Source organism: Anastrepha ludens, chromosome 4 (genome assembly GCF_028408465.1).
Source record: "Anastrepha ludens isolate Willacy chromosome 4, idAnaLude1.1, whole genome shotgun sequence".
Lineage (NCBI taxonomy): Eukaryota > Metazoa > Arthropoda > Insecta > Diptera > Tephritidae > Anastrepha > Anastrepha ludens.
The window spans coordinates 99,560,399-99,582,405 of record NC_071500.1 but is presented as its reverse complement, the minus strand read 5'-3'; the positions used below and the strand labels follow the sequence as shown (position 1 = coordinate 99,582,405).

The window sequence follows — 22,007 nt, the reverse complement described above, 5'->3', positions numbered from 1 at the left end:
TCAAAAAATTAAATAAAGACTAATAAAATCCACATTTCATAAACCATATGATTGTTATAAATTTTCAAGTAAGGTATCTCCAAACAAAATGGTAAGATCAAAGCTAACACAAAGTCTCCACAAAACAACAAACAATGTACTCAATGTAAACAACAGAACGATGTTTATTCACACACACCATTGCATATGTTGTGACTGCCTACACGCATACATATGATTCCGCTACCAAAGTGACGCAAAATCAGCTGAGCTATACATTCCACAAACGTAAACAAAAACTTTGCCAAATACCATTCCATTAGCAACAATAAAACCAAAAAGAAAACCATGCTTGTACGAGGAGTGCGCACAGTGAATGAGCAAAAGAGGGCGATATGCAAAAAAGAGAGCAAAGTCAGCAGAAACATAGGCAAAGTCAAACGGCACATACGAGTACCAATACACATTGAACTATTGAAGCATGTTGGCGCTCTCTGGCCGTTTGCTGTAGTTTGCCGCGTTATCAATGCGCTCCACACACTAGTCAGCAAGCCCCAATGCGTTGCGCCGCTTGTATGGATCGCTTTGGCTATTTGCTAGCTGATGGATATACATAAGCATTTTCAGTCCACCAACGACCTGAAAGCGTAAAGGTTGTGTTTTTCGATTTGTTTGCGAAAGTGAATCGTGAAATCGTGTAAATTACGTACTGGAAAAGTGCGAGTGCGTTAATGCGGAAAATTTTATTGCTTGAAGGCAAATTTTTGCAAAAAAACAATGAAAATTGTGTGTCAAAATTTTAAAAATATTAAAGAAATATTGCTAAATTTTATATTATTTCACTTGTGATTTGTGGGAAGAAATAATGTTTTGAAAATAAAAAAAATAATTTCACAATCCGTCTGGCAGAATTAAAGATAAAAAAAATTGTTGTAAAAATTTGTGAATCAAAAAAATTGTGTGTGTACGAGAAAGTGAAATCTTCAAAAAATCTAATCTTATGAGCGCATGAAAAATTCATGGTGATTAATAAGTTATTCATTCATTTGTTGTTGTTATAATCAATATAATAACAAAATCGTAATATCGCAGAGTTAAGCAGTGGTGTTTGTTTTACAACTGGTTTGTGTTAATTAAAAATTATTATATTTTATATGAAAGCGAACGAATGTTAGGGATTCTTTATTTTTAAAAAAGAAAAGCGTCTCTAATAGCTCAAAATTTTGATTCTATGTCTATTTTGTGTTCTATGTCCAATTTTGCAAAGTGCTTCAAATATGACCGGCAAATAAAAACAGTTAGAAAAAGTAGCCGCGAACGCTTAAAATTTGTTACTCGAAGGTTTTTGAGGTATCTGAATACAAATTTGAGCTCCGATTTTCGAAACTCGGGATGATAGATGCACCATGGCGAAGATTCTTCTTTTTCTTTAATTTTATCTAATTTTATCAAATCGAGTGTTTTAGGAAAAATATATAAAAAATATAAAAAGATTAGCAAATTCGCTTAACATAATCGATTTGAAATTTCTTTATTATGCTTTCTTTATTAACTTTTTCAACTAAAACCTAACGATGCCTTTGTTCCACTTGCTCCTGTACGATGCTGGCGAATTTTGTTGAAATTATTTAATATAAATTATGCTAAAAATTGATTTTACGTTGAGTTTTCTAACTCGATTTTTGTGTAATTCTAATTTCCTATAAAAATAATCAAAGAAACCAACCGATCATATTATTCAAATAGCTCAGAAATAAGCATTATGTGGTTTTTAGAGAGATTCCCTATTTCAAATATTGTCTAGTACAACGACTATAATAATAAAAATGCAAAGAAAAAATGTCTAACTTTTCTTTTTTAATTTTTATTATAAATAATCAGGGCAATAAATACAAATCTTTTAAATTTTTCTGTGAATATATATAGTGCCGAATCCGAACGGTAAATATTTTTTTATGAGAAGCTTTTCCATGGTGAAAATACGCGCGGGGGCTTGCCATTGCCCGCCGAGGGGGGATCGCTATTAGAAAAAACTTTTCCTAACATTTTGGTGCTTCGTGCACAGAGAAGCGAACCTACATACTTTATAATGGTAGTCACGCACAGCCAACCAATACTGATTAAATAGATAACAACAGCGCATTATATTAAAAATAAAAACAAAAAAGAAAAATAGTTTTTAAATGTTTTTATTATTATTATTTTTTTATTACTTTTGTAAGAAAATTATTATAACGTAAATATAATTGTTGAAATACAAAAAACAAAAAGAATACAATTTAACAGAAAAAAATAAATTTCATTGAAAAAGCAATTTTTAAATCTTATTGCATTTTTTTTAACTAATTTAATTTATTTGAATATTTAATTTGATCAAAATTTCTTTACTTTTGTTTTAAATAATAAATGTGTTTCAAAAAAAATTTTTTTTTTAATTTTGTTAACATAATTTTTATTTAAAAAAAAATATTTTTTTAACCAAAGGCCGTAGCTAGTGCTCGTTCTTTTTTTATCTTATAAAAATAATTATAGTAATTATTTATAATTATTACTTTGTTCAATAAATATTTAATTAAATAAATAAACAAAATTGTTTTTAGTTATAAATTATCTGCCTTTGTTCGAAATATTAAATAAGAAAAATTAGAAAAAAAATTTACTTTTATTCACCTAATTTTTTACTTTATTTTTATTATTATTTTTTTTTTCATTCTTTTTGCAAATTAACAAAATATTGTATTTTTCTTAATATTTGCAATAAAATTTTTTTATTTATTACCTTTTAATTTTGTTTGAAATCATCTGAAATCTAATAAAGAATTTTATTTTATCCAATTTTTCTTAAGTAATAAATGAGAAAAAATAAGAAAAGGATTAAAAAGAAATTAATATCATCCGAATAAAAAAAATAGATAATAAAAAAAAGAGGAAACATTAACAAACAATTTTATTATATTTAATTTTTTAAGTAATAAATGTTACTTTTTACTTTTGTTTTGAATAAAAAATTGAGGGAAAAGTAATCTTTTTTTTATTTAATTTATTTTTTTAAAGTAATAAATCAGACAAAATTCGAAAAAAATTAAAAAACAAACTGAATTTTACATACTTTTTTTCATATAATCTTTACCTTTTTTCATATAATATTTTCTTTACTTCAACACTTTTTAGTTTTGTTAAATTAATATATTTTTTTATATTTAATTTTATTTTATGCATTATTTTTTTATTAATTTTTTTAACTTAAACATTTTTTATTAGTTTACTTTTTTAACTAATAGATGAGACAAAATTAGAAAAAAATTAAAAAGCAAATTTAACTCTATATTTTTTTATATATATAATTTAGAGTTTTCTTTACTTTATAATTTTTTGCTTTGTTAAATGAATAACTTTTTATTTAATTTTGTTTTATGAATATTTGTTTTATTTTATTTTTTACTTAAATTTTTTTTATAATAAAATTCATTGTTTTAATATCTTTTCGTAAAATTAAGTCTTTTTAAATGACGCAAGACTTACATAGTTTTTAGTTTATTCTTCTGAATTATTTATAATTTTTAACAAAAAAAGCAAAAAAATAGTTCTGTTTTTCTAATTTATTTTTTATTAATTTTTATTTATTTAGTGGTTCTTAAACAATAAATGGTACGCTAATTAGAAAAAAATATATTAGAAAACTTTATTTGATTTGAATTTTTTCATGAAAAAAATTATAGGTTTTTATTTCAAAATGTTTTGATTTTGTTACACTTTGTTTTGGTTTTTTGGTTTTTCTTCCAAGTTCTCTAATATTTTTTATATAACATTAATATTCATATTATTTAAAAATTTTAAATTTTTGTAACAGTCTTTTAATATTCATATAGAAATTAGTTTGTTTGCTCAAAAATATTTTGGTTTTACTTAAAAAAAAATATTTTTCATTCAATATCTAACGTTTTTCCTTAAAAACCCTGTTTCTTTTAACAATATTCACGCAATTGATTAACTTAAAATTTAAAATTCTTTTTTGTTAATAATATAACAAAGCTTCTTAGCTTATCTTGTCTTGTGTTAAAAAATAAATTTTATATAATTTGTTTATTTAAAGATTATTTTTTACTATTTTACTTATTTCTTTTACTTTTTTTTTAATTCATATAAAGTTGTGACTACTTATTTCACACTAATAATGCTTAATATTTTCAAAAATTATTAAAAGTTATGTATTTTTTTCTTAAATAATATTTTTATAATTTTTTAGCTTGTTTTATTAAAATTTTTTTTGCGTTGCCGACCAGTTTTCCCAATCCATTCTTCCCAAAACTTTTTTCCCAATGCTTACTTTTCCCAAAGGCAAATGTTCCCAAATTTTTTCATCCAAACTGTTTTTCCCAAGACTTTTTTCCCAAAAGTCATTTTTCCCAAAACTTTTGTTCTACGCAAAAATACGGTGGATTGCGTAGCCGGAGCTGGACTGATGAGGGTTATTTTTTTGAAGCGCGGCCGAAGGCCGCCCACGCGAAAAGGAGTTCTACGCAAAAAAAAAACAAGTTTGGGAAAAATAGGATTTTAATTGAATTGGGAAAATTGTTTTTGGGAAAATTGGTTTGGGAGTTATTTTATTGGGAACAAAAGTTTTGGGAAAAATGACTTTTGGGAAAAATGGATTGGGAAAAGTGTACGGTAACCTTTTTTTTGTATTGCCTTAAAAAGTAAATTGTGCTATACCATTTAAAGTTCGATTTGTTGACTTAAAAATTGTCTTTCAATTTCCTTACTAGAAATTTTTGCAGCGTTTTTAATAGGCTTAAATATGGCTGTGATTACTTAAAACAAATTTTAATTTTATTAATGATTAATATTTTAAAACAGTTTTTTATTTTTAAAAGTTAAAGTTATTTTCTTTCTCTTCTTGAATATAAATTTTTAGTTTGCTTACTCAGGAATTTTTTTTAATAATAAATGAGAAACATTAAGAAAGCCCGCACAACGAATTTTATTTTATTATATATTTCAATTTATTTTATTTTTTATTTTGTTTATAATATTTTAATACGATTTTAAAATATAAAAATAGAAGTATGATTAAGAAAGGTAGCCCATTTCATATTTAAATGCGAGCTTCAAAAAAATTTAGGAGATAAACAAAATAAGTTTTCAGTAAATATTTCAAATTTTTATAAAGTTAAGATATTAAATAAAACGCTTGGGAATCTGGAACAGGCTTACACTTTCACACAATTTGGCTTAGGCTTAAAGCCTAAATAATTCATCTTTATTTTTATAAAAATATATTTTTTTTATATATAGAAATATTAAAGTAAAAATATAAAAATGAAAATAAAAATAAAAATAAAACAGAATTTTTAAAATATAATTTTTAAGAGCACAAAGGCTGATATTTGACTGACTTTTCAAAACAAAAAAATTATTAGGAAACAAACGTAAAATTAATGCATATTTATTTATAAAAAAAAACTTCATAAACGCATTTTTTTAGATACTGCGAAAATCTCTACACAAAAATTCATCTTTTATGAAAAATCAATCACCGCTTAGCGTAAATATAAAAATATTTGTTTTTCATGAAAATAAAAAAGTAATAAAAATTGATGTAACTAAAATCCTTAAAAAAATCAAATTCTTCATTAATTAATTAATTTCGTGTGTGTTTAGAAAAAAATAAATACGGAAATGTTGCTGCGGTGAAAATTCGTGCAAAAAAAATATAAATAAGTGTTTCCTCCAAAAATTTTTGCGCAAAAAAAAACAAAAGTTTCACGAATTTCAAAATATTTCGCAATTATAAGTAATTGTAAAGAAAATAAAAGCAACAACAACAGCAGCGATTTTCATTTGCCACATTTCGTCAGCAGACAAAATTTTGCCGCATTGCAGCATTGCTTGCATATACATTTGTATGTATGTACATATGTCGGTAAGTGTCTACTTCATATACATGCGCGTATGTGTGTTTGTGTGTGTATGTGCATGTGCGTGCACTGGGTGTGTGTGCATTCGGCATTTTGCTCGCTGCCAAATGAATGAAAATGAAGACATGAAAGCAAACGCAATCAAACTAAATAAGAAAATATAGTAAATGAAAAAAAAATTGAGAAATAAAAAAATCAAAAACAGTAAAAAATTAAAAAAAAAAATATTATCCAAACTCTACGCTTTGTGCACGCGATGCGTTTGTGGGGGCGCCACAAGACACGAGACACGAGCCAAACGCTAAAACGCTACAAAAGCAACAACAGAGTAAAGAGCAGCAAACTATGTATTTGCTCACCCGCTTCTGTGTGTGTAGTTGCCAGTTGGATTATTATTTTTTGTTTGTTTTTTCTTGTATTTTTTGCTATTTTTTCATTTTTTTCACATTTTTCGTTGTTTTTTTTTTTTGTTGACCAAACAACTTGAACTTTAATTACAGTTTGAATGCCAAATAACTGTAGTGTTTTGATATATTGCTCTATACATATATACACATATACATATACACATAGCGCATATGTGTGTTTTTTGTTTGCTTCCGGCACTTGCGTACAAAGCGCCTGTTTTACTGGCCTTTGTGTAGTTTTTGTTTTTGTTATTGTATTTTAAATAACAACAAAATTTCGGTATTTCGCTTTTGTGTGTGTTTTTCAAATGCCACTGTATTAATTTATGTGTCTTTGAATGTACTGCAGTGCATTAAGAGTTGAACTAATTTAGTTGTCAACGAAATCTGACCTACATTTCTGTCCTATTTTGGTTATTTTCAGCAATTTATTATATTTTTTTTTTAGTTTTCCTTACTCCCTTTTTATGCCTTGGTGACATCGATTTTTCTTCGTAACAAAACATCCCCCTAATAGCGCATCGCGTGCCCCATTACGCCATTCCATGCGCCTTTGACATAAATCACTTATCAGCACACGAAACTGCTGCCCTAAAAACTAGAGCTAAAACCAAGCAATTAAAGCAAACAAAAAGAAAACGCAGCTTGACTTTCACGCATTTCATCCTCGCACTGAAGTTGCTCTACCTTGTCTAGTATTTTAAATGAGTCAATTGGACTTCCCAAAGGTAACGAATTCATGCTTTTAACCCTTTAGTGGATGCGTAAATAAAGAGGCAGACAAAATTTTGTATTATTGTTTACTATAATCAATGATATGAAGCAGAAAAAAGCTGTGACTACTCGTTTAAAATCTATATTTGAAATATTTCTTACGGCTTTTTGCTGTGCTGAATTAAACCTGTAGTCAAAGGTAACAAATCCGAATTGCGAATGCAATGTGACGTAATTTTCTGGGGTTTTTTGTTTTAATTCGTTACTTCTTGACTACAGTTCAGTGGTTTCGAGATTACAGACCTGGTGTTTATGTCTCTTTTGCGCTATCCAAAGAAATAAATTGCAGAATTCCTCTCTGAGAAGAAGATGGCAACAGACGCGATCACCAGAAGACAAAAAGAACCTGAACAAAGCTGCAAAGGAACTAAAAAAGGTATTTAAGCTTAAAGAAAACACCAAGATTTCAAGATATCTTCAACAGCGGAGTACCACAGTAGAAGCAAACTATTCGCTATGGAAAGCAACGATAAACAATAAAAGTGTTAATCAGCCAGCAATTCGGAAAGTTGATGGCTCTTGGGCTAGGATGAATACAGAAAAAGCAAATATGTATACTAGCTCACTACTACGAACAAGTTTTTTCTTCTAGCAATGCGACTATAATTGATCCAACAGGAATGCACCCTGACAGATCTTCTGATACAAAAACTACATATCAAAAAATTATAACTGACAACATCAAAAAATATATTAAAATTAACTAAAGCAGAATAAAGCTCCAGGCTATGATCGGATCATCGGCGTTCTCTCAAGGGAGGTCTTCAATATCTCCGAAATCTCTACAACTCTCTGCCACGGCTCCAATACTTCCCCAGACTATGGAAAATAGGGGAAGTCATAGCCATACCTAAACCAGGAAAAGATTCTACTATTCCATCATCATATAGACCTATAAGCTTATTGCCAGTAATGAGCAAAGTATTTGGAAAATTATTAATCGACAGACTAAGGCCAATACTTGACAACGAAAAGCGATTCCTGGCCATCAATTTGTATTTAGATGCAAGCATTCAACTGCCCAGCAAATTCACCGAGTCAAGCATAAAATATTATCTGTCTCTGACAATAAGAAGTTTTGCATTGGAGTTTATCTTGACATAGAAAAGGTATTCGACAAGGTCTGGCACAACGAACTTTACCGGAAGTTAGAACGGTTACTGTCAAAAATCTATTTTCAAATTCTAAAAAGCTATATGATAAAAAGCTATATGAACTATACTTCTATGTCAAGGTCAGTGATAGTAGCTCAACACTAAGGAAGATAAGAGCCGGAATTCACCAAAGCAGTGTGCTAGGCCCACTGTTGTATACATTATTTACAAGTGATATCCCAGCACCCGAAGGGGAACATGCGATCCTAGCTAATTTTGCTGACGACACAGTCCTTTGTACTTCCAGTAAAAGTATTTCCACTGCCACAAATGATATACAAAAGCCGCTAGACACTATTAGCGCATATTTCAAGGAGTGGAATATTAAAATAAACGAACTTAAGACACAGTAAGTTATATATACAACAAGACGAAATTGTACTAGCCACAAAATTAAGATAAGTGGTTCTGACATCCCCCGAAATAATGCAGCAAACTATTTAGGTATGCAATTGGACGAAAAACTTACATGGACGCAACCCATAAAAAAAAAAAAAAAACACAAGTGAACTTGAAATTGAAATAAATATATATTGGTTTTTAAATAAAACTTCATATCAAGAAACTAAACTAAACTAAAATCAAAGCCACTCTTAAATGTAACCAAATATTTGTAAAATGTCTTCTAAGAATTGTAAGTATAGACAGAATACAAAATAAAGTTTTTAAAATAAAAAAAAAAATATCAAGAAACAACAAAGTTCTTATATATAATACACTAATGAAACTAATATGGACATATGGACTACAACTGTGGGGTACAGCAAAAAAGACGAACCTAAACATAATTCAAAGGCATCAATCAAAAATACTACGGCTAAGAGTAAATGCGCCTTGGTATATCACGAATAATGACATCCACAGAGATCTCATGGTCCCAACAGTTGAACAGCAAATAAAGACAACAACAAGAAGGCATTACTCCATCCTTGAAAAATACAGTAACAATGAAGTTAATTTACTCCCAATAAAAGAACTGACATCAAAAAGGAGGCTGCAAAAAAATCGACCAATCGACAAGTTATAAACAAAGAGAATAAGTATTTAATTGTCAAAATAAAAATAAATAAAATAAAATCCTCTTTAACAACAGTCAAGGGAATGCCGATGGTAGAAGGTATCCGAGCCCATTTCAGATGATCCCTTCCTGGCAAGCTCATCAGCAATTTTATTTCCCTCTATGTTCCTGTGTCCTGGAACCCAAATTAGAGAAATGTTACCTGCCCACGCAAGAGATTTAATCTCCTTCTTGCAGGAGGTGACTAGTTTAGATCTACACTAGGTGTCGCCAGAGCCTTGATCGCGGCTTGCTTATCGGAAAAAATGTTCCCTATGCATTTCGCATGCCTGCAGGATCGCAAAGGCTTCTACCTGAAAAGCACTAGCTATATTTGACAATTTTAGGAAACAGATAATTGTACTGATTTAGAAAAAGCCCCTGCTCCGACTTCCAATTCCATCTTGGGGCCGCCAGTGCGGAGGTAATCGGCCTTCGACTGAACCAACTTTCTGGCAATTGTTGTTTGACTATCTCATTTGTTTTCCTTTGAGTGTTTGCTTAACTATTAGAGGCGACTGTGAAAGCCACTCAAGTATTTCAATCCCATTTTGCTGTTTCCACTTTACACAACTTCGGCTCGAAACTTGGGATCATTGTCTTCTTGTAAAATACAAGGTTGGCTAGTTCTTCCGAACATCGTCAGAGCTGATGTTTTTGATAATGAAGTTCTTTGGTAAATTTTATACAAAATAACTGCATTCAAATTGGCGGTAAACACAACCGTTGACCGTTTAAACCTTTGTTCGGAGAAGCCCCAAGGTCGAGGTTTTACTCGATGCTTAACAGTTCGTTAAAACTGCCGACTATCAGCAGTACCCCAGGACCGACGTATGCAACTATTCGCCTATTCCGTGAATAAAATGTTTGTCCAATTTCGTTCTGAATTTGTCTTAGTCCATGCAAGTCTTTTTTCAACGTGTGATAATGAGAGCAGCGGTTTTTTTCATGTGCTCCGGAATTTGAGGTTTTCTGGACCTAAACGTTCTCAAATCGTGTCTTTGGATACATTAACACCTCAGCCCCCCTCAGTTCGACATTGTCACAAATAAAGGAATGATCTTCCGATCTCGCTTTGGCGATCTATTTTTTAGTTTTTGCCTGATCCTGAACTTTGGTTTACCATTGCATCCATTTATTTATGACTTCTTCAGAAATTTTGCTAAAGATTCACTTGGTATTTTTGAACCTTTAGGGTATGTGCTTAAGAACACTGATTTCAATCGTTTTTCATACGCGACACTCTTTTTGTAAAAACAAGGTAAGCTTTCTAAATTTCTAACAAATCTTATAAGTTGAATGCACTTAATTAGCAGCATTTAAATTTATTTTATAACGTCAATTTTCCGTTCACGCTTCTATTAGGCGGACTGTAAATTTGGATTTGAAAAATCTAAAATAGCGAACATAAAAATATGGGAAAAATTGGTAAAACTACCACTCGAATCTCGAGTGTAAGTGCACAAATTTTGCAAGACTTTTCCTCAAATTACAAGGTTCAGCACTCAAAGTGTAACCGAGTAAAAAGACCATAAATTTAGTTTGGAAAATTACTTTTATTCTATTCAAAGTAAAAAATATGTTGTAAAATAATACCGAATTAAGAATCAATTTGCTTTTGCTCTATGTGACCACCTTTTGCCTTGACAGTGGCCTTGAGATGGTCCAGAAACGAATCGCAAGCTGCCCGAATGTGACTTGCAGGTATTTTGGCCTACTCGCGGACAATGACTTTTTTCAGCGCCTCGAGGCTGGTGAATCTTATAGTTCGCACTTTGTTCTCCAAAATGGCAAAAAGAGAATAATCCATCGGATTCGCGTCTGGTAAATTTGAAAGCCATTGTGTAGACGTTATGAAGTTTTTGAACATTGTTTTTTAGCCATTATTGGTTCACTCGATGAAACGGTGCCGAGTCCTGTTGAAATGTCCATGGTCTGCCACCAGAATATTTGTCTGCCCATGACTTCAAAGCAACCTCCAGAATACTTTCCCGAAAATATTTCAAATTTACCTTGACGCCAGGCTCGATGAAAACGGTTCGAGTGCGCCTGTCTGTGGTTACAGTGGCACAAACCATTACCTGTGGCGGGTGCTGCCTCCTACTGGCAAATCGATGTTTCTAATTCTCGTATGCATGATCGGTCAAATAAACCCTATCGGTTTGGGAGTTTACGAATTGCTAAATTTGAAAAATTTTCTTGTCAGTAAACACAATGTTTGAAAATTGACCGTCTTCGGTCAAGCGAAGCAATTCATTCGCTCTCTCAAGTCTGACTTGTTGCTGCTTTGGTGTGAGATCATGAGCCTTTTAGATCCTCTAAAGCTTGACTTTGAGAATATTTTTCAGTATGTGGCGGATACTATGGTCAGATATTTTCAGTTCTTTCGCCATTTGATTGGCACTTCGTCGGAGATTTCGCTAAAGTCGCTTCTTCACTATTTGAACCATTTTACGTGACGTTGCAATCTTATAATGACCAGCTCCATGACGTTTCGCGATGCTACCTAGTGTCATTGTAACGAGTAATGCTGCGATGAACAAAAACTTTATTTACTTTAAGGTGATCGAGCTCACGAGCAATCGCTGGTTGTAATTTTCTAGCCAAATAGAATGCAATCACACTATTTCGTTTGAAATCCATTACTGATTTTCTTTTTTCGCGTTTACTCTCGTCAAAATGCTTCCGCGTGCTTGTAAGCATTGCTCTGGACTGTCATTTGGCTAACTAGCAGACTGCTGAAGGCCGTGCATCAGTTGCGCGAGCGGTCTGAAGTTGGTCACACTTCGAGTGCCAAAGCCTGTAGGGAATGATTTTGAATTACACAGTTTTGAAGCCATATTTGGACTAAAACTATACTTAACCGGGGTTCCAGGTGTTATGCATTCAGTGCTTTATTCAGCCATAACCTGGAGCCCTTGCTTCTGGAATGCATAGTAGAAATTACTTCAGATATCTTGAAGATAAATTTGTTAGGCATGCCAAATTAATTTTGCCAGTTTGAGGCGTCATTCTCTTGAGACTAGTAAGAAAGCACCAATTTCATCAAAATTTCAAGTTCTTCAAAAATTATTATAAATAAATAATGTGCCCTTACCCAACTTTTTTGAGTTTTCAGAACTTTCTGCAAAAGTATAAATTCAAGTTTTCAAATTTCAAGCACCCGTTACATGAAGGAAAACACCTAACATCATCAGTAGAAACAAATTTTAAAAATCAACGTAATTTTTTAGCCACTTGAAAGTTCCATTTTGCAATAACAAAATTCAATGGACTACAAAACTGCGTACTAGAAATTTTTCCGGAACTTCTTATTAAAAAGCTGAAAATTTTGATGAAAATTCGCTGAATTTTTATAAATTTTTACATAGTGTCAAAATTTGGTTTATCTGGTTGTTGTAGTGTGAACTATATTTGAATATAAAAATATTGGAAATTAAAAGGTGTATAAATAAATAGTCCAAACGTGCCAATGGATAATGTACACTTTCTCTTCACGCTGGCAGTATGTCCCACAGCCCTTAAAGCGTTAAATTCATTTCCACCTTTTTGCTTTATTTACCCCCCACGCGCTCCATACTTTCACCTTTTTTCTTTTTCTTTCCAATTTTCTCTCAAATTTCTAGCCATTTTACTCTTTACTCACCCCCATCAAAATAGTTGGTTTGTGTGCAACCCACGAAAACAACTCTCCTGCAGTTGTAAAAACAAAAACAAAAAAAAATATTATTGTACTGTCTGGTATTTTGTTTGCGTTTACTTTTATAGTTTTTTCAACCTCTTCTTTTAATTTCTGGCATTTCTCATTTTTTGGTTTTCGCCGTGACTCCTCTCTTTTTTGCGTCTTTGTTATGCCATTAGTTTTCTATGCCGTCTGTCGTTGCTTTATCGCTTGATTTAAAAGACGATTTGATAAGCAAATGCGCCATAAGCGTTGTACTCGTACTTATCAAAAAAAAAAAAATATTTTTTTTCTATTTTTCTTGTATTCAATGTTTGAAGAGAAATTCCATAGCATAAAGGGAAAAATTTTGTGAGTAAAGGTGCGTTTGATATTGAATTAGTTTTTTTTTTTTGTTTTCTTTGTTTGTTTTATTTACTCAAACTGTTTTTTTAAGAATTGTTTCAGATTTTTTTTTATCAGAAAGTTAGCAAGAATTTTTGTCTGGTTTTTTCTTCCTTTTTTACTTTCGGAAGAATTTTTTTTTATCAATACTTACTTGCGATAAACTGAAATATTATTTTCTTATTAATTTAGTGTTTGTTTTTTGTTCTTTATTCCTTTTTATTATTTTTAATTGCTTATTTAATCAAAGATTAGCTTCAAAGCCTTTTGAAATAATTAGCAAACGGCTGGTTCTGAAGACAAAGCTGGCCTCGTGAGTGCCAAGAGTCTGTCGTTATTTGCTGAAAAGTAACAAGGATGAAGAGTATGAGGATGACTTCAGAATAAAATCGAAGTATAGACCGAAGAAATAAATAAAACAACAGTAAATTGTGTGCTTTAATTAGATTGCGGTGCTGTAACTCTTCAATGGCCCATTGTTGTTGTTGTTGTAGTTGTATACTTAACCCTGTGTAGTGTAGATTATCGGTCGTATTCATCTAGCTCATCTAACGATAAGCCCAGAAAACTTGATGTTTCAACAGATGGAGTCCAGAGGCTGTCCCTCTGTTAGATGAGTGGGTTTGATGCGTGGTGGATATATGTTAGTCGGCAATTCTGGATAGATAGGAGTGTAACCTACGGCAGTCTCCAAAACGTAATTGTGCCAAGGTTACGCGGCTCTCTCGGGGTAGCTAGAGCTATTTAACTGCTATGGATGGTGGTTGGACTCCGTTTCCAGCATTCTGTGGTCGTGAGCTTAAGAAGGTGGTAAGTATCTACCGATGAATGTCGTTAATTCTCTGTCTAAACACAGTCCGATCTAGTAGTTGGCAATTTGTTTTGTCCTGGATCTCGTCGGAGTAATTGAATTGGGGCCTCCTGACAAGACTGGTAGGTGGCTCTGGTTTAAGCAGGTGTCTATATAAATATATATATATATATTCCCATAGTTCCTAGATAAAACATAGGGTCTCCCTAAACAAGTTATAAATTGTTTTGAAATGTTGTAGATGTTTAATTTTCCTCCTGGAACGGCCTGTTCTGTCCGCCTCTGCTGCTACTTGTCGCCTCCATGTATTGGTTAGTCTCCCTCTCCTACCGTTGTCCTTGCGATATCATTGCGCAATTTGTGTCCGATCCATTTCCACTTGCGACGCATAATTTCTATGTAAACTGGTGTTTGCCCGGTAGCCGCCCAAAGATCATCGTTGCTCATAATATCAGGCCGAATATCCGCTTTATCTTTCGTAGGCAACGGTTTAGGAAGGATTACAATGATTGTGAGATGCTTGTTGTTAAGTTCCATGTTTCACGTCCATAGAAAACTACCGTTTTCACGTTCGCATCAAATATTTTCAGTTTGTGTGCCTGGAGATGTGGGTTGATCTCCATACCTTGTCCATGCTGGGCAACGCGTCCCTTAGATATTCGGTTGCGTATATCAGTTGTTGATCCGCCGTTTTTTTGAAATTATGCCCCCAAGGTAGCAGTTTTTGTGCTCCTTCACAGGGAGCATCTGTGCCTCGTTATGTAAGTGTTGTAGAGGGGTCGTCAGAAGACAACCCGTCGCTGTCCGAATGGCAGTGTTTTGCTAGCCTGAAGCGTCACTATTTTCAGACAACCAGCCAGGCGTAGCGTAATTTAGAACCGGTCGGTCAATTGCTTTAAAAGTCGCCAGCAACATTTCTTTGTCTTTGCCCCAAGTACTGTCGGCTAGCGATTTGCAGATAGCAGAGAAGAGGAGCAAACGTTCGCCCTTCAATGGCCCATTATGATACCACTTGCTTCAGCTTAACTCCTGCTCTAATTCCAATGCAGTGAAATCAATTCGTCTCTCGGACAAAGAATGAAATATTGTGGATAACTGCGAACTCTAAACTGCCAAACATCCATAGACGTAAATGTTCACACAGTAATGCCGCTCTCTGCGAGAAAATATTTAGTATAGAATGGAAGAGTTAATACAATTATTTTTGGCGATTTTTAGTGCCGTACTAGAAATTTGCCTCTTCCCCGAAGATTTCGTATATCCCATTTTTATTGCTTCAGCTCAAGGCATTTACTGTATGTATTGAAACGTTTTTGCATGAGAGGCGGCTGTCTGTAAGTAAGGAATGTGCTTGTCAGTCGCCAAGAGAGGACTGGGTGCATGCTCTCTGCGAATGCCCGATGTACTCAGACATTAGTGATTTAGTGGGTGTTGGGATTATTTGGACCGATAGACGGTATGATGTGACTAGTTTGGTCTCCAGAATGTCGAACTGTAAGTTAGTATGCACGTGAAGTTTTTAGACGGCGAAGGAATTTTTAGGCGTTCAGTTGATTAATTTTAGTTTGTGTGCGCTGTTATGAGATTTGGGGTATGGCCACCAGTTCAGAGCTATATATATGGAAACTCATCTGGTAGTAGTAATCTTGGCTACGAAATCTCACCGGAGCCTTAAATATGGTACCATGTGGAACAGGAGCCCTTGGAGCTTGCTCCGTCCTGTTCTTGAGGTAAGCCCTTCGGGGAGTATCGTGGTGGTTGTGGTTCAACACCCAAATGTGGGTAGAGCCCTTTTGGCTCGTTGTAGAGTTGCATTGCAAACGGGTGCCGCACCCATAGTACGGCAGGGGTTTAGATAGGGGTCGCACCCCACCAAGGTGGTTAATGTGTCCATTCCGCACTTCCAATTGGTATCGTTAAATGCTTTTTGCGTTTTTGGAGCGCAGAGCAACGCATTGATTTTATCTGTTGTGCTTTTGAACACCTTGGTGTCGGACCGTCGCCGGGAGGCACTCACGTTAAAAACATCGGACGCTGTATGTATTGAAAATCTTAGCTAAAGAATACAAATCATATTTATAAGCACATATATATACATATATTAATTACAAAAAAATACTTTTATATTTTTAATCGTTTATTAAGCTTAATCATCAGTTTAAAGCAGCTAAATCGTGGCAGTCATCCAAATATTTCAATCATTTGGTAAAAAATTAAAAATAATTTCACAAAAAGTCCAACCAATTTGCTTGAAAATTTATTGCGTTGTTTTCCTTGGCATTCATTTTAAAAATGTTCATACTATTTGTTTCATTTACGATTTGGCGCACTTTTCATTGAATTGTCAAATGGAAAAGTGTAAAAAGGAACTGAAAAGGTATTAAATTCAGATGTCAAATGTATTAATTTCCATTTTTTAACTGAATAATAAAAATTCTGCGCCCATTCATATTTTATAGAATTTTTATGCAGCTTTAATGTAAATATTCTGAAAATTAATAAGCAGCTTTTAAACTTTATGGCAGCATTTTCCTTTACAAAGAGTCTTAAATTAGCGCTTTTACAAAGTTTCGAAGAGAAATAGCGATTATTCTTTTTTTTTTGAAATTTAAGTTATGACGATTTATAATTTTAGCAGATATATTTAGCGAAAAAATTAAAAATACTTTTTTAGGCACTGAATTTAGAAAAAAAAATAGAAATTATTCAGTCTAGTAGAAACACCTTTAATGGCTTTTGTTTTAATTAGTACACTTTTGTTTTTTGGTTTTTTTCAGCCGAAAGTTTCTGTAGCCAGCGCTTCATTTTGTATGGTTAATGTAATTATTTTTTACCTCGAAACTCTTATAAAGTAAAAATAATAAATAAAAAGTTAATTTTTTGTCATTACTTAATAAACCCTACTATTGCTCTCCTCGCGCTATTCCGACATGAGAGGCGCCATCCGCATTACGTAGAGCTAATTTTTGCTTTATCGCCGGCCTTAGAGAGGTAATACAATTTTTCTTCGTTTTCAATTTCTGTTGAATCTATCAACATAACAATTTTTTCTTCAAACGAAAAGTGCAATCACTTTATCAAAAAAACAAAAAAACACACACACACAACTACAACAAAATAAAAATACAAACAAACCGCGCAACATTTTTAATTACCTTCATTTCATTACAAATTAAACAAACAATTTACTATAGTTAAACAAACTTAATTAGCCACCCGCTTGGCTTCTTACAACATGTACAACATACATGTACTACATTAGGGTGGACTAATTTGCTTGAGATCAGAAATTTGGATTGACCTCCTACTAAGAATTTGGTTCAAGTTTCTATCGCCTGACTTCTTATAACTTACAAAATATTGTATTATATTATTAGGGGGGACCAACTTGCTGGAAATTAAAAATTTTGATGAACCATTCCTTGAAATATTGAACATATTGTTAAAAACACTTGTACATAGCGCTGATTTCTTATAACATATAAAATATTTTTATTATTAGGGTGGACCAACTAGAAAAATAAAAATGTTGATTAACCACTGCAAAGAATACTAAGAACTTAGTTGGAAATGCTTGTATCTTATAAAATATACATTTTTTTATTATATGGGTGGACTAACTTGCAGGAAGTTAAAAATTTTGATTAGCGTCTGGTGAGAATATTGAAAATTTAATTAAAAATACCCGATTGATTTCTTGCAACAAATAGTATTAGGGTGAGGGGTGGTGATACAACAAATTAGTAGTAGGGTGGTCCAACTTTGCTGAAGATTAAAAATGTTTATTAACCACTACCGCGAATATTAAACATTTAGTTAAAAATATCCGAATGTAGCGCTTGATTTCTTACAACATGCACAATATTGTGTTATTAGGGTTGATCTAATTGCTTGAAATAAAAAAATTTGATTAGCCACTGCTTAGAATACTCAAAACCTAACTTAAAATCCTTGAACTTACTCTTAAACTCGCTCAAAGCACTCATAGAAACGATCTTTGATAATACCATATTTTCTTCGGCTGATTTGTGGGAGCAAACAACGCGAACTCTTGAAAAAATTGCTTTCATATGATTTCTAGGTTGGAAACCATCTCAATGATGTTCACCAAAAGCCGTTGATAATATTTAATACTTCGAATGCTGGCTTTTGAGTTCAAAAACTACATATTGCAGGGAAAGATCTCGAGCTCCGGCTCATTACATACACACCTCAAACTCTCATGTACTTATCTAGGATAAATGCCGTCATAATAGTAATAATTATTGGCGCTCAGGCCCTTGGTTAAGTGTTTGGCTGAGCTACGCCTTCTATTTGCTTTCTATGTCTTGACGTTTATGCCGCCTTCAAACGGCAGACAATTTTTTATGAGAAGCTTTTTTATGGCAGAAATATGGTACATTCTGAGGCTTCCCTTTGCCTGCCGAGGAGCGTCCGCTCTTAAAAAAAACGTTTTCTGTCATTTTTTGTTTCATGCCTGATCATGCCTGTTATTTTGACCCGGGCGCTATTTAATGCTAGCCAAGCAACAATCCATCGGCTGCGACAGCCGCCTACCCACACATGAAACCCAATTTTCGTTGGGAATAGAAAACTTTCAATATTTTATATAGAATAGAACATTTTGCATTTGATTAGAGTTCTGTGGCCTTATAAATTTCAGAGGTATCTAAGAAATTTGTGAACTTATCTAACAGCCTTTGTATATTTACCTTGTTATTATCAGGTTTGTAAGAGGTTCTTTATTTGAATACGATTTTAATGGAAACATTTCATTTATTAAAATATATTTATTTCTACACTAAGCGCTCCAGCAATTGCAGCCCACAAGAGATGCGCTCTCGTAATTGGCACGTGACCAAATCGGTCTTTAGTAGCTATTCAGAGTATTTGAATTCAACATCGACCAGATGTTGATTGCAACTTATGCTTAGGAATGTCCACTAGTATGTGAAAGTCGGTTACAGGTTTTCTCCGCTGTCACAAATTTTTGCCATTCCTATTTGTAGGCTAATCCTAAAAGTTTTTCTCAATAAACAAAGTTCCACCCTAATGTATAAACATAAAAATATGTGGTGCATATTGGTCCAGAAATAATTGTTTGCTGATTTACTTTTATGTGCATTTTTTACATAATTTCCGCGTGACTGGCGCCGCAAAGGTTTCAACCTCACCTACTTTCATACGAGATTGTACGGCCGTGGGCATTTGCTTACAGTCCCTTCATTCTGCTGTGCTATGTAAGAAGGTCACAGGTATTGCTCGTGCTATGGATAGCAATTTATAAAATTGTTATTTAGTCCTGAGTTTTAAGAGATTTCTTAATATAAACACGGCAACCATTCAATCAACAGGTTTTTTATATATAATTGGAAACAAAAAATTATAATTAAACTAACAAAGTTTGGTAAAGTATCGAGAAAAATGTATTCTTAATTATCGTCAGTTCATCTGAATGTAGTCAATAATTTGTCGTAGGTAATTTTTCAATTCAATAAAAAAAAATTGTATAAAAAAGTATGTTCTTTCGTAGTTTACTACTAAAGTTTATATTCTTCATATTTTTTTCAGCAAAACCCCTCCTGGCGTTCGTATTTAGTAAAAATAAATTGCAGATCAAATTCCTCGCACCCAAGAACACCTAAAATGGTAAAATATTCTTTGCATTCCAATCAATTCTAATTTTGAGAAGAGTCTCAACCACAAGAAATGAATTAATATTAAATTGAAACTTATTTAGCTATAAAAAAGTTTGGTTTTTATTTTTGGTTATTTTGCAGTACTTTAATTACTTAGCTTTCATTATAAATTTGTACATTTTCCTGCAACCTTTTTTTTTTTTTTTTTTTTTTTGTCGGGACAACTAGCAAGTGCAGCACTCAGACATTAATTAAGTCCATTGTACTACACTGGGATTCCCTTTTAATTTTCTTTAAATCTCTCCGATCTCCGAAGAAATCTGAGTAGATCTTGTGGTGCCAAGGAGCCAAGATGGTCGCTTCATCAAACATCAGTGCCAGAGACCTCAAACCTGATTCGAGCGAAGGCGGGGCAGACACACAGGAAGTGGGCAGAGTACACTGTCTGAGATGCCCAACCTTTTCGTGTGCTTTGCCCACAGAAAGTGGCCCGTCATCAGTCCAACCAGCCGTCTACACTCCCCTCTGCCTAATGACAGAAGGGTTTGCGACAGTCGATCGGACATGACAGGTAACATCAGTTTTGTCCATCTGCAGCCTCTCTCAGCCTGCCAAGCTCGCTTGCGGGTGGTAGTTACCCATTTGCTAACCGTGGCCGTGATGGTCGCAGAGGTGACTGGCAAAGCGGGTTCTGGGCCAAAGAAGTTGGACTCAAAGCCCATCTTAGCTAAGGAGTCAGAGGTCTCGTTACCCGCGGTACCCACGTGTTACGGGACCCATGTTAGCATCAGGCTATTATGTCTACCGACATAGTTCAGCCTGGACTTACAGGACTTCACTACCCCTGATGTGGTTGGAGGGATGTCTAAGGCCATAAGCGCAGCTTGGCTGTCGATGCAGACACATACATATTGTATATGGTAGATCTGCCTCGCCAAGTCTGATGAGTAAGCCGCATGCACCAGCGGTTCCCAATCGTACGTCTCCACCAATTCCCGAGTCGCTCTTGTTCGATGTGGCGGTGCATTGTCATCAAGAAAAATTAATTTGTGACGCCGATCGGCATATTCTGGGCGTTTTTGGTGTATAGCGCTGTTCAAATCGGCCAATTGTCGTTGGTAGCGTGCACCGTCAACTGTTTCACTAGGTTTTAATAGCTCGTACGAAATCACGCTGATCCCAGAAAACACACAGCATTGTCTTGCGGCCGAAGCGATTTAGTTTGGCTGTTATTTTTGGCTTGTGGCCGGGCGGTCCATACGATCGTTTACGCTTGGGATTGGAGAAATACACCCATTTTTCATCACCCGTATCGATTCGATGCAAAAAAGACTTCCTTTTGAACCGGGAGAGCAGCATTCCACAAGTGGTTTTTCGATTATCTTGCTGCATTTCAGTCAGCTCGTGCAGCACCTATCTCCCGACCTTTAAAATCATGCACCTGAAGCACTGTGCCTATCATAAATCAACGATGTCCGCAAATGGTAGCTTGAAGGCACGAAATTCGACATTTTTAAGAGCGACAAAAATGCATTGTTGTATGAAACGTAACAAGCAATGAACTGAATATCGTTGACAGAAGATAGATGAAAAAAACAAGACATTTGGGAAGGTCTAAAAATGGTTTAGCTGAAGCCCCGCTGTGATTGCGGCATTGATAGACTAGCAAATTTGTGTAAAATCCAGAAAAGTGTTGGCTGACTGACAGTTGTAATAAAGTGCAGATCAGTGAATCAAAATTAGAGTGTCAAGGAATATTTTTTAGTAGTAAATAAAAAAAAAATTGTTTGTGTGTGCAGTGTGAAAAATTATTTTTTAGTAGTAAATAAACGCAAAAATTGTGTAATTATTAAATATTATTAATATTTATTTGATTCTCTTTACAGCACGTCCAACATCTCAAGTGAAAAGTGGTTGTGAAATTGAGAAAGCGTAATATTGATGCGTAATAATAAAAATCAATAAATAATTTAATATAAATAAATACTTGTACATACATACATACAACCTACTAAAAATTAATAAGAGTTAAAGAGAATTGTTAAAAATAATATCATAATAACGGTATTTATAAATTCCTAACACAAATAATATCTCTGTTCACCCAAAACTTGCAAGTCGTCCCTTTCAAATTATTCATAAAATAAAAAAATATATTTAATATAATTCTTGTGCAAAAAAAAAAAAATTGCAAACCAACCA

General features: G+C 33.4%; 1 long non-coding RNA gene across 2 annotated transcripts; it reads left to right on the top strand.

Moving 5' to 3' along the window:
- The first annotated feature begins 619 nt into the window (after nt 1–619).
- LOC128860350 (uncharacterized) lies at nt 620–21,747 on the top strand. Of its 2 annotated transcripts, none has more exons than XR_008454246.1 (3): nt 620–1,101; nt 5,641–5,902; nt 21,692–21,747. It is a non-coding gene; the product is annotated as an uncharacterized LOC128860350 (long non-coding RNA). The 2 variants fall into 2 exon arrangements; XR_008454245.1 differs by having other exon boundaries at nt 5,465–5,902.
- The last annotated feature ends 260 nt before the right edge of the window (nt 21,748–22,007 follow it).